The sequence below is a fragment of the Ambystoma mexicanum genome, chromosome 9 (genome assembly GCF_040938575.1).
Source record: "Ambystoma mexicanum isolate Mex_15411 chromosome 9, UKY_AmexF1_1, whole genome shotgun sequence".
Taxonomy (NCBI): Eukaryota; Metazoa; Chordata; class Amphibia; order Caudata; family Ambystomatidae; genus Ambystoma; species Ambystoma mexicanum.
In genome coordinates this window covers 709,374,085-709,390,146 of record NC_090931.1, presented here as the reverse complement: position 1 = coordinate 709,390,146, position 16,062 = coordinate 709,374,085, and the positions used below count along the sequence as shown (strand labels likewise).

The following is a 16,062-nucleotide window of genomic DNA, read 5'->3' as shown; positions in this document are numbered from 1 at the left end:
GTTTGTTGTTAACATGCAAAAGTCTCACAAATGTAGGAGCGAGTTTGGGAAACTGTAATAATAAGGGCCTGAAACCTTTATTAGAGATGAAACAGGAAATTTGGTGCCCATGATTTTTTTCAAGAATGACCCTTACAGTTCAAAACGAGGTGCAATTGTATACCCCAGATTGTGTCAAAAACATTAACCTTGCTCAAGTCAACAACCAAAGACACAGATTTATTTATTTTTGCATGTGACAGATCATCTTCTACGAGGACAGGAACTTCCAGGGGCGCTCCTATGAGTGCAGCTCTGAGTGCCCCGATCTGAGCTCTTTCTTCAGCCGCTGCAACTCCATCCGGGTGGAAAGCGGCAACTGGATTCTCTATGAGCACCCCAATTTCAGGGGCCACCAGTACTTCCTGAGAAGGGGAGAGTACCCCAACTTCCAGCAGTGGCTGGGTTACAATGACTCCATCAGGTCATGCCGCTTGATCCCACAGGTATGTTCTCTAATAAGTAACCAGTATTATGTTCTAAATAGGTAACTTAGCCTCTGACCTCTGTTTCAATGATCTAGAATCACTCTGTTAAAAATCTAAATAAAACCAATTCTCCTGCTCAACTCCAGTGTAAATTGATTTTAGTTTGTTGAATTCTACCTGTTTTAGCATCACTGTAAGAATATTTTTTGAATTAGCCCTGTTACTAAATGTTCACTTACTGGTAAATGTGTGACCTGACAAATCAAATGTTTAACTGTTGATTATTTGTTTCCAATTTTCAGGGTGGCCATTTCTAACCACAAGCTGTTTCCTATCTTAAACTTTTATAATGATATGAAACTGACCATTTTGAGTTATGCCATTAGCTCTCATTTCAGTATATACATAGGTAAATAGGTAACTTGCCTATGGTGGATGTAACCACCAGGAACAGTTATCCACTTCACAGTGGAACCAGTATTCAAGAATACCATCTTCTAACTGACCATGCTGTAAAAGATTCTCAATCTTAAAAAGATCGCTCACTAAATGGACCTTTACAGATCCATAATTGTGGAGTGTTTAGAGCACAGGGTGCATAAAAACTTCTGTGAGTAGTAAATGGCACATATTTACCCCATGCAGTACTTTCTACATACCTGCGGTGGCAAATATCCCACGCAATATCAAATAATAATTAGGTGGCATTTTAAATACAGACAGCATATAAAATACTACTTCTGCTTCTACTAAAGCTTAACTGGGATCTTACACAATTCAATGAGAACTCTAGGCCATCTATGTGTCTATGTGGCTAAAGAGATGAACTTATGCCCTTGCTTTCTCGGTATTCCCGTCCATCCTCTGACCCAACAGTACTAGGCAGTACAGGTCTTACACAAGAGTTATTGAGTCAGTCATTCCATGTCATCTTCGCCTGGAAAATGAATCAATGCAACCAGATGAGTAACTATAATGAAACATCTCGCTCGTACAATAAAACGGCATGTCACTGCTTTTTAATCTGACCATATCTTTTCTATGGAATTAATGTACGTCATTTTTATAGACACTCTGAACATGTTTCATTTCTAACTGGGTTTGCTTCATTAACAAAGAAAGCTCTAACTCTGCTCATCCACTTTTAGAGTTTCCCTGTATGTGATCTTTTGTCAGAGTTGGTTTTTTACCACCTTTCCCCCTTTTACTAGATACAACTCATGTGCACATTGCTATGTATATTTCTTTTTCTTGCATTGCATATTTGTTTTAACTTACTTCACTTTTCTTCTTTTCATTAAGTTCCTTCTTTAATCTGGAACAAAGTGGATCCACATTTTCATTGCGTATGATTTTTAGTTTTTGGAATTAGGAGGCTCTCTACCGCCACCTACAACCAAAAACTATTCACGTAGGAAGAGGACCTAGAAGGGAGTAGGTACTTGAGTATGGACACAAAGCCTGCATGTGTTGTTTGCTATATCCCCACCCACTGCATGGCCATTTGCACACAAAAAGCAATGTTTTTTTCAACCCAGTGGCAGCCCATCCCCACCCAGACCAAACTCACAAGAGTTTCCTTTCACACTTAGCTACATGCTGTCATGGGGCTCCCATTGAAATTTCTAAGAAACCTTACAAATGGTAATGCATTAATTGCAGCTGCAAACCATGCCTAGCACAAGAAAAAAATATCTATGAAATATTTCGAAGCAATTACTTTGTTGAAAATTCCCACTAATTACTGTCGGCGAAGTGACATGAAACCTTCTAACTAGCTCTGACAGCCAGCTCTTCTAAAAAGGTGTTTCCCAGATTATGCTCCAACTTGATCCCACTTCACATGGTGCATTATCTATCTATATATTAAAAGAAAACAAATGTTAATTGCACGGACGTTAAGGTGAGCAATACATTGCAACAAAACCATTGAAATTCAAGGAAAGAATTTAAGTTGCAGGAACGTTAAGGTGAGAACTTAACGCAACAAAACCATGGAAATAAAGTTAAAACCACCTTAACTTCGTATCCCCTGTTGCGCAGCCTATGAGAACAATGATGACATCACATATGCTATCTCTGATTACATCACTAATTACATTACAACAGTATCCGGCACTAAATATGGCCTTCGCCCATGGTCAGTGTTCATGGCTAAATATATTTTAATAAATGAATGTGCACTAATTACGGCCTACAGTAAAGGACACTGACCAGCACCTTTAGGCATGTGAACTGTACATTTTAAAACACTAACAGACCACAAACCGTAACATTTTCCTTAACCAGTAGCTACAGCCTTCAGCCATGTCCACTGTATATTATATACACTAAGCAGCCACTAGTAAGGGGCTTTAGCACAATACTAGCCAGTGCCAACAACTTGTGTCTGACCCGACTATATATTCTAACTTATTAATGAGCCACTAGCCATGGCCTTTGACCATGAGTAGTTTGTACATGTTTTGACCATGCCCACTGTATACTTAAAATACTAACATGCCACAAGGTATCACCTTCGGACGTGCCCAATGTGTATTATATACACTAACCAGCCACTAGCGATGACCTTCAACACAATATTAGCCAGTGGCCACAGCCTTTAGCAATGCCAATTGCATATGCTAACATATTAATGGGCACTAGCTATGGCCTTTAGCCAGGTCCACTGACTACAACTTTCAACCTTGTCCACTGTATATTGTAAATCAGTGACAGACCACTAGGCATGGCTTTTATCCATGCAAATTGGTATTTTAGAACACTAACTGACCACTAGGTATGGTGTTTGGTGATGGCCAGTGTCCACAGCCTTCGTCATGGCCAAGTCCACAGACAAAATTGTTATTACTACAATCAACATTTTTATAAGCTAACTTATTAATGATGTTATGTCTGATGCCCTTATTGATGTAATCTGTTTTGAAAGTGGTATTGTTAGGTATAAAAGACCACAGGCTTTGAGAACTCACAATGATTTTAGGCAATGTACAGTGAGATTAAAATATTTTGCAGAATATCACACACTTTGGTTAAGCAGCGTGATGCAAGCATCTTGTTTTATGGCCGGTGCCCTGGTGACTGTTGTGATATATAGCACAATTCCAACTAACCACATTTAAGCAGCACTGAAAAGGTACAAAAATGACTCCAGTCAAGAATAACATATGCCCAGGCACTTTTACCCCCATAGCGAAAATCAAAGGTTGGCACCCATGAATATACACACAGTAAGTGAACATATGTCTTAAAGTGAAATATACAAATGTAGTTCAATTGACCTTCCCCTTTGAAGAAAGTGAGAAAAACAAAATAGCATTGGACTTTTAAAACAATTAATGAACACCACAAAAATAACCTGAGAGAGGAAATATGCTCACCTTTTCAACTCAGCAATCTATAGTGAAATATTCCCAGGAAAACAAAATCTCAATACGACCAAGTGCTTGTGGTCTTGTGGGTAAGCGTCAAGCTGAGTACAATCCTGGTAGCCAAATACTTGAGCAATCTTTCCAATCTCATAAAAATCCAAGGGGTTGGGTCCACCCTCTGAAAAAAAGTTAAGCTGTTGAAATTGAGAAATCCCCCAAAACACAATCAAAACCACACACAAGATGTGTCCTTTCCTGGTGCCCTGAAAAGCAGCCTCAATCAGGGGAAAATAACTGCACCAATGTCCAGGATTGCAAACTCTCTTGCCGAATTGTGGGCAAATACTCATGACTTGCTTGCCCTCTCATCATTTCCCCTCCTCATCCCCATACCTGGCTTTCAACAATACTCTGATTTATAAAGATAACCTGAAACGTACACTTATGATAGTTTCCCTCAAATATATAAATCCTTATAAAACTATATTAGGCAAAAAGTGTACAATTGTGGCATTATTCCCCCCATCTTGGCTGGGAGACTGCAAATACCAGAATGCAATTCATCAAAAGTCAAAGAAATTGTCTCTTAGTGCAAACCCTTCAAGGACTGATAGTAGCATGGTTTATAAATTAATAATTGTGGATGCCGTGTGTTTTGAGATATTTAAAACTTAAAAAACGCATGGCATTGGGGACTGTGGGTTGTCTTCCATCCATGCAGTTCCTGTGATGACCTAGCTTAACTTCAGAGCACTGGAGGGGCTGGCCCCCTCGGGCCATGTAGCTCTAAGAGGTCTTGTAACTTGGGCTTAATTATTAGGCAACGTGGCCCGAGGGGGCTGGCCCCTTCCAGTCCCTGTTACTGCATGGATGGGAGACCCACTGTAGCTGTATACATATCTATTATTTTGTTTTAATTATGGATGAAATATTGCAGGCTTTGATAACTCACAATGGTTTTAGGCAATGCACAGTGAGATTACATTATTTGCTGAGGATCACACACTTTGTTTTTGCAATGTGCTACAAGCCCCTTGTTTATGACTAGTCTCTTGGTCACTGTTGTGATACATCACACAACCCTAATTTACCACATTTAGGTAGCACGGAAAAGGTAAAAAAATCACCAACTGCAAGAATAACAGATACCCAAGCTTTTGCACCCGTAGCGAAAATCAAAGTGTGATACCAATGAAAATACACACAGTAAGTGAACATATATCTTAGAGTAAAATATACAAATGTAGTTCATTAGACCTTCTCCTTAGAAGAAAGTTCGCAAGACAAAACAGCAGTGGACTTTTAGAAATGGTAATGAACACCAGAAAAATAACCGGAGAGAGGAAATGTTCCAATAACTATGCTGGCAAAGTATGAAAGGTGCTCACCTTTTAAACCCAGCAAACTGTCATGAAATATTCCCTGGAAAACAAAATCCCAATACGATACCAGTGCGTGTGGTCTTGTGAGTAAGCGGCTGCCCTGGAAACATGACAACCAGAGTAAAATCCCAGTATCCAAATACTTGAGCAAGCTCAACAACCTCAAAAAAAAAAAAACAAGGGGTTGCCTCAGCCCTCTGAAGAAAGTTACACTGCCCTCCCACTTGTGTCCTCTACTTGTGCCCTGAAAAGCAGCCACAATCAGGGGGAAAATAACTGCACCAGTGTCCAGATTTCAAACTTTATTGCCACATCGTGGGAAAATACTCATGACTTACTTTGCCCTCAAATCATTTCCCCTCCTCATCCTCATGTCTGGCTTTTACAATACTCTGCTTCATAAAGATAGCTTGAAAAGTACACTTACCATAGTTTCACTCAAATATATAAATCCTTAAAGTACTATGTTAGGCAAAAAGTGTTTAATTGTGGCTTTATCCTCCCATCTTAACTGGGAGATTGCAAATACCAGAATGCAATTCAGCAAAAGGCAAAAAAAAAGTCTCTGAGTGCAAAACTTACAAGGACTGACAGTAGCCTGGTTTAAAAAAAAAATGATGCGTATGCCCATTTGGTCACCTATACATGCAATAACCGACACGGACCCTGCTTCGCTTCAAAACTAGTAAAGGAATAGTCTCCGAAAGCCATGTGCTCTTGCAAGATCAGCTCATTTATCAAGCAACATGCCCTGAGGGGGCTGGCCCAATGATCACTTTGAAGGTAAGCAGGGTCCATTCTGGTTACTGCATGGATAGGAGACCTGGATTTCTTTTGTGTCACTGGCAATGGCCAGTGATTTTTACCCCCAACAAGGCTATAGAAAGCTTTGTGTTACAAATTCAGTCTCTAGACCCCCTGCAACTCCCATATTTTACTTGTTAACCTCGAGCAACCTACACCTTGAACCTGATGCAATTTGCATGTTTTGTGACCTGTAAAAGCCTTTTCGTATGTTTCATTTTCCATTATCCTCGGCTATAGCTGCGGCTATCTCTCGCATTGAGAGAAAAACAAGATGGCGGACATTTCATTGCTAAAATCTCCTGGTTCTGGTAATTTACCCAGATATAACTATCTGGTTTTGAGAATGGGGCTCCTCCTTCTGCATCACATATTTAAATGACCACTGCACGGAATAACCCCGAACCACAATTAGCACTCTTTTGAATGTTGTTTTAGACCTGGTCCAAATCAGTCCAGAGGTTTGGGCTGTACGGTATGGAAAAAAGTTACCTTGTTTTTCTATGGGAAAATGAAAAGGAAGTAATCCGCAACTTTGGAAAAAAATGCTTTTTTCTTCTTAGTTACTTTTTTTAATTACATCATTATAATTGTTCTTTTATAACGCGCTTAATACCGACTGGTTTCTAAGTGCAAGCCTGGGATTCAAACCTGTATTGCTATGCAGTGTCTTGTTTCCAAGAAACACACGTTGCCCCTAAGCTATCCTCTTGACTATCGCTGCCCTACGGAAAACCTGTTTGTTTGTTTGTTCGTCATACAATTGCACACCGTTCCAAATATCTGCACCGAAGTTTGCACATTTACCTGTTAGGACCCTCGAGAAGTCACAAGCTAAATGACATTTTGCCATTGCACACCTTTCTCGGATTTCTGCCCCTGCACACATGATATGGTTGCCTGAAAGCAGCAAAACATCAAGGTGGTCGTAGACAGTACTTAATTTGTAAAAAAATAAGTGCCAGTGCCCAAAAAATATTGTCCCCATAATTCCGGGCGCAGCCCTCAGCGCGGGCGCGGCCCCGCCCTCAGTGCGGGAGCGCCGTCCGCGCCTGTTCAGTGCTAGCCCTACCTAGATCGGCCCACCACCAGCCCATCACACAGCTGCTGCTCCATGTCACATGTTTGGCGCTGCAGCAACTGCTGGCACAGGCTAGTAGTAGGATGGATGGAGAAGGGCACACATGGGTTGAGAAAGTATAATGCTTTACAGTTGGAAAACACTTGTTATGGTAGGTGTAGTGGTTCCAGCATTCCGGCAAACCCGGAGGCAAAAGAGTGCATTTGAACACACTTCTAAGTTCTAGACCACACTTGTTAGACATCGGGACCGTACTTGCTGTCCTTGAAGTGATAATGCATTTGATAACATTGCTGCAAACCTGTGGATGTTATCTTATTTGTCAATTTTGTAGAAAAATCCCCCACCGCCCGACCCACCCCCTCCCATCGCCCTGTTTCCCAAATGGCTCTGAGTGGAGCTGCGTTACAATCATTGTCCCGGGACTCAGGATAGCTCAGCAGCAATGTGCTCAATTGGAAGCAAGAAGACACGAAGCAACACAGGTTCGATCCCCGACTCCTCGCTTAGAAACCTCTGGGTATTAAGCGTGTTATAAATACGCAACTAAGACATGCTCCTCCTGTAACTGCGCCTCGATGCCCCCGGGCTGTGTGAGCGCTTTAAAAATGCAAATAAATAAAAAAGCATACTGTTTCAGTCACTGTTGCACTGTATTTGTCTCTACCCCTTCTGCCCCATCTGACAGTCTGTTAAAGTACACCAAGTATTGTTAATCGGTTACCTCAGGAAGAGCACCCTCCCCTCCGCCCGTTCCTCAGTCACCTCATCCAGGTGTTTTGTATAATCAATTTACTCTCAAGCCTTTATCAGTCATCACATCTCATAAATGCATCCTCCTTCACCCTTCCTTCAAGCATGAGCATGGTGTTGTATAACTTGGAAAAAGTCATTTCTGCAAGACATTGTTGTGAAATCAACGGCCTGTGCTACTTCTGCTTTAGGGCCTCTTTCCACCTTAACACATGTTAAAAAACGAAATATGTTTTGTCACCCAATATTCAGGAGCCAGAGGGGAATGCATATTCGGATATCTCCTTCCAACTGGCATGTTCTTGACATACTTCACTAAACTGCGGGGTGTAACAGACACCCACCTCTATCTGAGGATTCCTATCTGAGGATTGCATGTGCTCTCATTCGGAGCACATGCTCGGAGCGTATTGTACTCAGGTTAAGGGGCCACATCTGGTGTATAAATCACACATCAGGATAGATATCATGCGCTGGAATTATGTAAAAGAAATGACAGCAAAAGACGGTTGAGAATTATACACGAATACTCAACTAGTGCTTTTATTTATGACGACAGATTAGAGGACACGTGCACCATGTTTATCCCCGTCTAGTTTCCATGTGTGTATCTTTGCTTGAAATGGCATTTCAGAAGTTTGTCTTTGCATGGGCTTTTCTCGTGAAGTGCAGCCGGTTCGGTTTCGGCCCCATACATGCACCGTTCCGGACAGGGTCCCCTCGCTGAAGCTAGTTTGTGAACTAATGAGGCTGATAACATTAAAAGGAAGAACGGAAACACCCAGGCAAAAATTCACAGTTCATGTTTCGCTTAGATGAATGTTATCCAGGGTCGGACTGGGGCATACAATTGTCTCGAGTCAAGCTCGGCACCAATGAAAAAGTGGCCAAAGTTGCAAATGACATTTGATTCCTTTTGTGACAGACTAGTGGGACCCCGCTGCCACCCGTGCCCCGCCCAGTTCTGGGACTTGCCTTGCCCTGCCTTGCCTCAATCACATAGGCTACCTTCCGTGGGGCCGCCACGACCATGCTGAGCCTGATGATGACAAAAATAAATGTGCGGCACAGCGGCCCCACGGAAGTTAAGATTTTAAAAGAAAAAACGTATATTTGGGCGGCTGGGGCCCATCACTTTCGACGTGATGGGCCACAGCCGCCACTCAAAATAAGTTATTTCTTTTAAAAACTACCTTCCGTGGGGCGGGGCCCCGGCCACCGGCCCCACGGAAGGCCAGGTTTTCAAAGAAAAAAGTAAAAACGTACTTTTGGGCACAATCCATGGGCCCGGCCGCCCGCGGCAGAGTCATCCGACTCAGTCTGCGGCAGCCGGCAGCCCCTGGTCACAGAAATTGGCCTGGGCCTGGCACTGACTGCAGTCAGCAGCACACTGCACACAGGTCACACAGACAATAGCCTGGGCGCGGACGGGCCCCTGGTGGGGTCCTGACTCCTGGGCAGTCAGGACACCACAAGGTGACCATGCTGCCACCCGGGCCCCAACCTGGGCCTTGCCTGATCACTTGACTGTGACAGGCTGAGGCTGCACTGCACGCAACAAGTGACTTACCAGCCAGCCGTTAAGGCAGGTCACAGACCCAGTCACCCAGGAGCCCACCAGGGACCATGCTGCCAGTGCCACCCGTGCCCCAACCGGTCCTGGGCCTTGCCCTTGCCTCAATCACATAGGCTACCTTCCATGGGGCCGCCACGGCCATGCTGAGCCTGATGATGACAGGAATAGGTGCGCGCAGCAGCCCCAAGGAAGGTAAAATTTAAAAAGAAAAAACGTATATTTGGGCGGCTGGGGCCCATCACTTTCGAAGTGATGGGCCACAGCCACCAATCAAAATAAGGGATTTCTTTTAAAACCTACCTTCCGTGGGGCAGGGCCCCAGCCACCGGCCCCACGGAAGGTCAGGTTTTCAAATAAAAAGTTAAAAACGTACTTTTGGGCACAATCCACGGGCGCGGCTGCCCGTGGCAGAGTCATCCGACTCAGTCTGCGAAAGCCGGCAGCCCCTGGTAACAGAAATTGGCCTGGGCCTGGCACTGACTGCAGTCAGCAGCACACTGCACACAGGTCACACAGACAGAAGCCCGGGTGCGGACGGGACCCTGGTGGGGTCCTAACTCCTGGGCAGTCAGGACACCACCAGGGGACCGTGCCGCCACCTGGGCCCCGACCTGGGCCTTGCCTGATCACTTGACTGTGACAGGCTCAGGCTGCACCGCACGCAACAAGTGACTTACCTGCTTTGCCGACTGGGATTTGGTCTCCTGTCGGGGCCTCAGGGTGGGGGGTGTGGGGTAGAACACTGGCACCCGCACAAATGAAAAGGCAGGCAGAGGGGGCCCCAGGAAGCAACTAGGCCACACCATGCAGGGCAGGCTGTCTCTCTCACAAGTCAGGACCGATGACGCCACGCCTCGACACCTTCACTTCACAGTAACTCATGAAATGAAGGTGGCGCCGCGCTGCCTCCTGTGGCAACAACAACACGTCACCATGTAATTTCACTGGCTCAGAAGAACAGCCAATGAAAACTGCACATTCTGTGTTACTATACAGAATGTATCAAATACTGCATAGTAACAGCAGAATGGTAGTTTTCGTTAGCTGTTGTTTGTAACAGTTTGTTGTTCATTGCTATTGCTGGCCCTCCCAGGCCCAGCCAGCCATGGCCTGCAACCTGCAAGCACGAGAGAGATCGAGATCAGAATGACGAATCCCGATGATTTATAATCGAAGCAAAGCGAAGTGGAAGAACAAACAAAGCAATTGCACGTGCGCTGGCCCCAAATGAGTTCCAGTGCCCAAAAAAGAGTGCTGGTGTTGGCCACCGGCAACCACCCCCACAAATTAAGCACTGGTCGTAGATAGACTGAGCTCATTTCAAGCATCTCAATGTGAGGAACACAACTCAAGGTCCCCGTGGGACTGTGAAAACCACCTTTTAAGGCCTTAGGATGCACCATCTGTGAGATATTTGCACTGCACCATTTTGTTCCTTATACAATTCTACACCGTTCCACCAATCTGCAACAAATTTAGCACAGTTTCCTGTTAGGACCCTCTGGACGTCACTGGCTACATGACATTTTGACACCCCACCGCTTTTGGACACCTCACCCCTTTCACCTTATTCCAGCCCCGACAATGCCCATTTTAAGCCACTCGACATAAAAACTAAACTTAAAGGTCATTATGGGACCTTGGAAACCATGTTTTAAGGCCTTTGGACACACAGTTTCCGAGATATTTGCACCACCACACCCCACTCTCACCTCCCCTCCAAGTCTGCTCTGGGGTATGTAAACCATGTTTCAAGGCCGTAAAACACACCGTTTCTGGGATATTTGCACCGCAGCCCTCTGTACCGTGCCAGGGTGAGGCAACATGTGGGGACAGCGCACAGAAGGTCCCAGTATGCTGCAGCACACCAACTCACTCCTCCCCTCCCCTTTTGCTCTGGGGTATGTCAACCGGCCACACGCACCCTTTCTCAGTGCAGTTTACTTCAGAGTTTAAAGCACATCAAGCGATAAGCGACTCAGAACAGCGACCTACAGGATAATTGATTTTCAAAATTGATGAGTGTATTATCATGCTTGTCTACCGAACATGTGCGGAGTACGGGTACTTTTTGCAAGTACTATTTAATAAAGAGCCATGAACTGTTGCACCACTTTGGATTTTGGGCCGACAGGTACAAGCGTCAATCAGGACTGACTGTTACAATATGTATGGAATTAAAATGGTGTTTACAGTCATTCACAGACTATTGATGTTTGTGATTGGTTAACTTGAAGTCACCACAAATTGCCATGGCCTATCTACATGGTGAATGTAAAGTTTCTTGTAGAATAATATGTGATTGTATGCTCAGGTTGGGGACCTTTGCAGATCAATCCCTCTTACAGTGCACCCATTGTAATAAAAAAAAATGGACAGGGATTTCTATGCTAACAACCACAGTACATTTTCGCTCTTGGTGTAGCCGGTTTTGGAATAACCATTTTAAGCTGCTTTTGAAATTGTCCAATCCTGATCTGCATGTCAGCATCGATTTAAACATGTATGTGGCCCCTGGAATAAATCATCCCCAAACTCAGTCCATTTCAAAGATATGGCTAAACGGCTTTCAATTTAAAATCATCACAGACTGAGTTACGACACAGACCAAGTTATATTTAGAAATGTTAAATATGACCATAAAATAGACACTGGCAAAGCCAACAAGTTTTCTTTTGTGTGTAATGATGGAATAGGTAATTACCAGGCACTGGCATCAGGGGTGTTGCTAGGTCTGGAAAAGATCCGGGGCTATGCTACTTTTGGGACTGTCGGACTCGGGGCTAGCTAGCCTTTTCAGTTGTAACCCCTGAGCTTCTATTCTGGGCTACAACCAAAAGGCCCGGGGCTATAGCCCCCTCAGCCCCCCCCCCCCAGCAATGCCTCTGACTGGCATAATGGCACACGCTGTCCATAATATGTCAATGGCTGGCAAATGGTGTTAGTATCTGTGCATTCGAGTGGAATGACTAGCAAATGCTTATCTAATGCCTATGCAAGAGTGAGTGAACATTGTGAGCAATGCTGGTGCTTGTTTTGTGATGCTTTGTTTGTGATCCAGGAAACGCCCCCTCGTTCCTGTGCTGCATTACATTTAAAAATATCACCTTAAGTGATGTTTCCCACATATCTTGCTAAATGGTCCACATCTGTGGTTTTAAAATCAGATGCCTTAGATGTTGTTTCCAACGGCTCCCCACTGACAATGAGGGAGTGACGACCCATGTGGAATGCAAAGACCCAGACTGCATCACTAGTAGATATTTTATGTAATTATGAATATAATTCATTTAACACCAGGGGCCATATTGCAGAAACTTTGCACCGGTGCAAGTACAATTTTGCACAGTATTAGTATTCGGGCAATGTTTGCCCTAGTGTAAAAAAACATTGGGCCATATTAGAAAACCAATTTTGCATGGTAATAACTCGAGGCCAAACATTGCCCTGGTGCAAAATTCTTTCAGTTCATTCGTTTGCAGCAGGGGAAAGTTTGCTCTAGTGCTAATACCAATCTACATCAACACTAGGGCAAACTTTGTCCCGGTGTAAACATGCATTAAAAGAATCAGTTTTTGCCTGAAGGCAAAGTTTGCTCTAGTGCTAATACCAATCTACATCAACACTAGGGCAAACTGTCCCGGTGTAAACATGCATTAAAAGAATCAGTTTTTGCCCGAAGGCAAAGTTTGCCCTAGTGCTAATACTCTGCAAATTTGCACTTGCACAGGTGCAAATATTTTTTTATCTGGCCGCCAGAAGGGCAATGAGTTTTCTATCAGTTCTAAATATGCAACTGCGTTTCCTTTCAGTTCAACTCTCGGGTATTTTGTAGCATCCCCTTTTTTAACGTACACTGTTGGCAATGATTTACATAAGTGTTTCACAATGGCGCAATCGTACTGAAAACCCTTTGCAAATCAGACCCACTTACTTTTGATATGAGAAAAGCCACTACAAAGCCATCAAACTGTTTGGATGACAACAGGTATGTTGTTTCACCAAAATGCCAGGGGTAGAGGAAGTGACATCACACGACCCTTGAACTCTGACATCACAGGCATAATGAAGCCATGACCTTCAAATTTCTGGGCGGAACACTATCCCTCGTATAATACGCCCCATAGTGCCAAAATGTTATTCCCCTTGTTTGAAATCGATGTCTTATGATTTTTTTGTATATCTCTAACAGATGTTCCCAAGTACATTTTGAAAGTTTATTTTCTTTTATGTAGCATTGAACGAGAATACATGTAACGTTAACATACAGGATGGCATGCGTGAGTCAAGGGAAATTAGGAAAAAGGGACATTAGGCACATCCTGTGTTCAAGTATTGTAACTGATCATGTTCCCAAAACTTAGATCCTATCGACTGCAGAAATGTATATATGCAATGCTTAACTTTTAAACTGGCGAATAAAGACACCCGAATGGCATCTAAATAAGCAATGTTCTACTAAGCATTTGAATGACACTGCAACAGTTCTTAAATTAGAGGTTGAAGTAATTTTCTCGTTCCCTTTGCATCCCAGCACCACGGCTCTTACAGAATCAGGCTTTACGAGCGAGAGAACTTTGGAGGCCAGATGATGGAGTTCTCAGATGACTGTCCACATGTCTACGAACAATTCCGCTACAATGACATCCACTCCTGCAATGTTCAGGACGGGCACTGGATCTTCTATGATGAACCCAACTACAGAGGCCGCCAGTACTACCTGAGACCGGGCGAGTACCGGAGATACACCGACTGGGGTGCCATCAGTCCCAGAGTTGGGTCCATCAGACGACTCAGAGATAACTACTAAAATGATTGCCATGCTATAACATAAGTCTTCATGTACCAAAATAAAGTATTGAGAAGGTTGGCAATTCAATTTTTGTTTGTATGTTATATTTTATTTTAACACCAATTTTTTTTTTTGTGCAAGTATTGTTGTAGGATGTAACAGATTTCATTGGGCCAACAAAACATGTAGTACCTTACGTCACCTTTCAAGACAAAAAAAGTCTTTTCTTAAGATATAAGATATTGTTATTGTCTTCCTGAACTGCATATTTATGAAAATGGGAGCTATGCTTTTTTGAAAGTAATACACTATATAGGATATTAAAACCTACTTAATTTGTTTGGGAACTATTTGCGACGGAAACGTCTGCAGCCATGTTTCAATGAGAATATGTTAAGCAAAGGCATCGCAGTTCATTCATTCTCCCATGCAGTGCTAGCGTCCTGTCTTGAAGTGGGTTTTCAGATGGTCTAATTCATGATTATGATTGGTTGATATCGACAGTAGGGATGGGATACACGAATTAGATGTATCAGATATAGAACCATTGGATGTTCATCACAGTTCATGCCCTGCTAATATTTAAAAACCCAACACATGTCCCAGCAAAAGTCCCCCAAATTATTATTAGATGCAGGACATAAATCTGTGAGATGTCCAAAATAACGGTTTTACAGGCAGACGATCGGGGGCCGATGCTACTGCTATATGGGGAACCATACATTAATATGTAGTCAGCAAAGGTTGCACAGATTAACATGCCATCAAGATATTGTATCCGCATTATTTTGAATTAAACAAGTGTTGCTCTGAGTAACATACCCCTGTGAAATGATAGCCTACATAACATGTGAAGAACTTATTGCGCATGCATTGGTGTGGAACAGGAAATGCAGTACAGAGCGTAGAAGAAAACAATTGGAACATTTCCACTTTGTCATACAGTGAACCAGCCCCTTATAAATCCTAGGCTTGCTGGCTCAGCAAAAAGAACCTTCTCTTTCCCACCTCCACATTGGGGTCAAACATATGTATTGAGTTATGTTTTTTGTACCTTGTACCGGGGCAGTTGTATATCTGACCTATCCCTGTCTTTCATGTGTCACAGTCATCAGTGATGCTACATATTTGAACTGGGAACAATTAATTGCACTGCAGTCATCAAATGAATATACAGCTAGCTCTGCCCTTTAATCAACTACCAACTAGTGGGCTGAAGTTTGTTAACTAGCCAGATCTCATGCTGAGAAGCCAGGGCAAGGAATGCACCCCTCCGCATCTGTGACTGAAGTCTCTTTGGCCACAAGTCATTCACCTACATTGGAATTGATAATTCACGAAGAAAACATATTCTTGACATTTTTCCTCCCCGCCAGAGTAGTAAGCAAATCTCTGCTGAGTGACTGAGCAGTGTGCAAGAACCCTCGCTCACTACAGCTTGTATGCATACCAGTTGTCCCATCTCCCACCTTTCCTCCATTGCTTTTCTTTTGATCTTGCATCAACTGTCCTCATCTAAGTGATCTCTGCTTCCGGTTTATTTATTTTTATTTATTTATTTCATTTATAAAGCTTGCAAATCCAGAGGCATCAAGGTGCTGGTTACAAAGTTGAACGGAACAAAGCAGACTTTTTAGTGAGTCAGAGGATGTTTTCATCCTGTGAGAGTCTTAAAGTTTTCATGGCGGGATCAGACGGTCTGAGTTGATGGTGCGGGTGGGTTTTGCGGATTGTGCCTTGAACATGATTCTATTGCAATTCAGGAGCCAATGAACATTTCTCCTGGCAGCTGTGATGTGCTGGTGTTTTCGGAATGTTCAGCGCCATTCTAAGGGC

General features: G+C 43.4%; 1 pseudogene; it reads left to right on the top strand.

Annotated features, from left to right (window-relative positions):
• Positions 1-233: 233 nt before the first annotated feature.
• LOC138489731 (gamma-crystallin-2-like) lies at positions 234-14,308 on the top strand (annotated as a pseudogene).
• Positions 14,309-16,062: the final 1,754 nt, after the last annotated feature.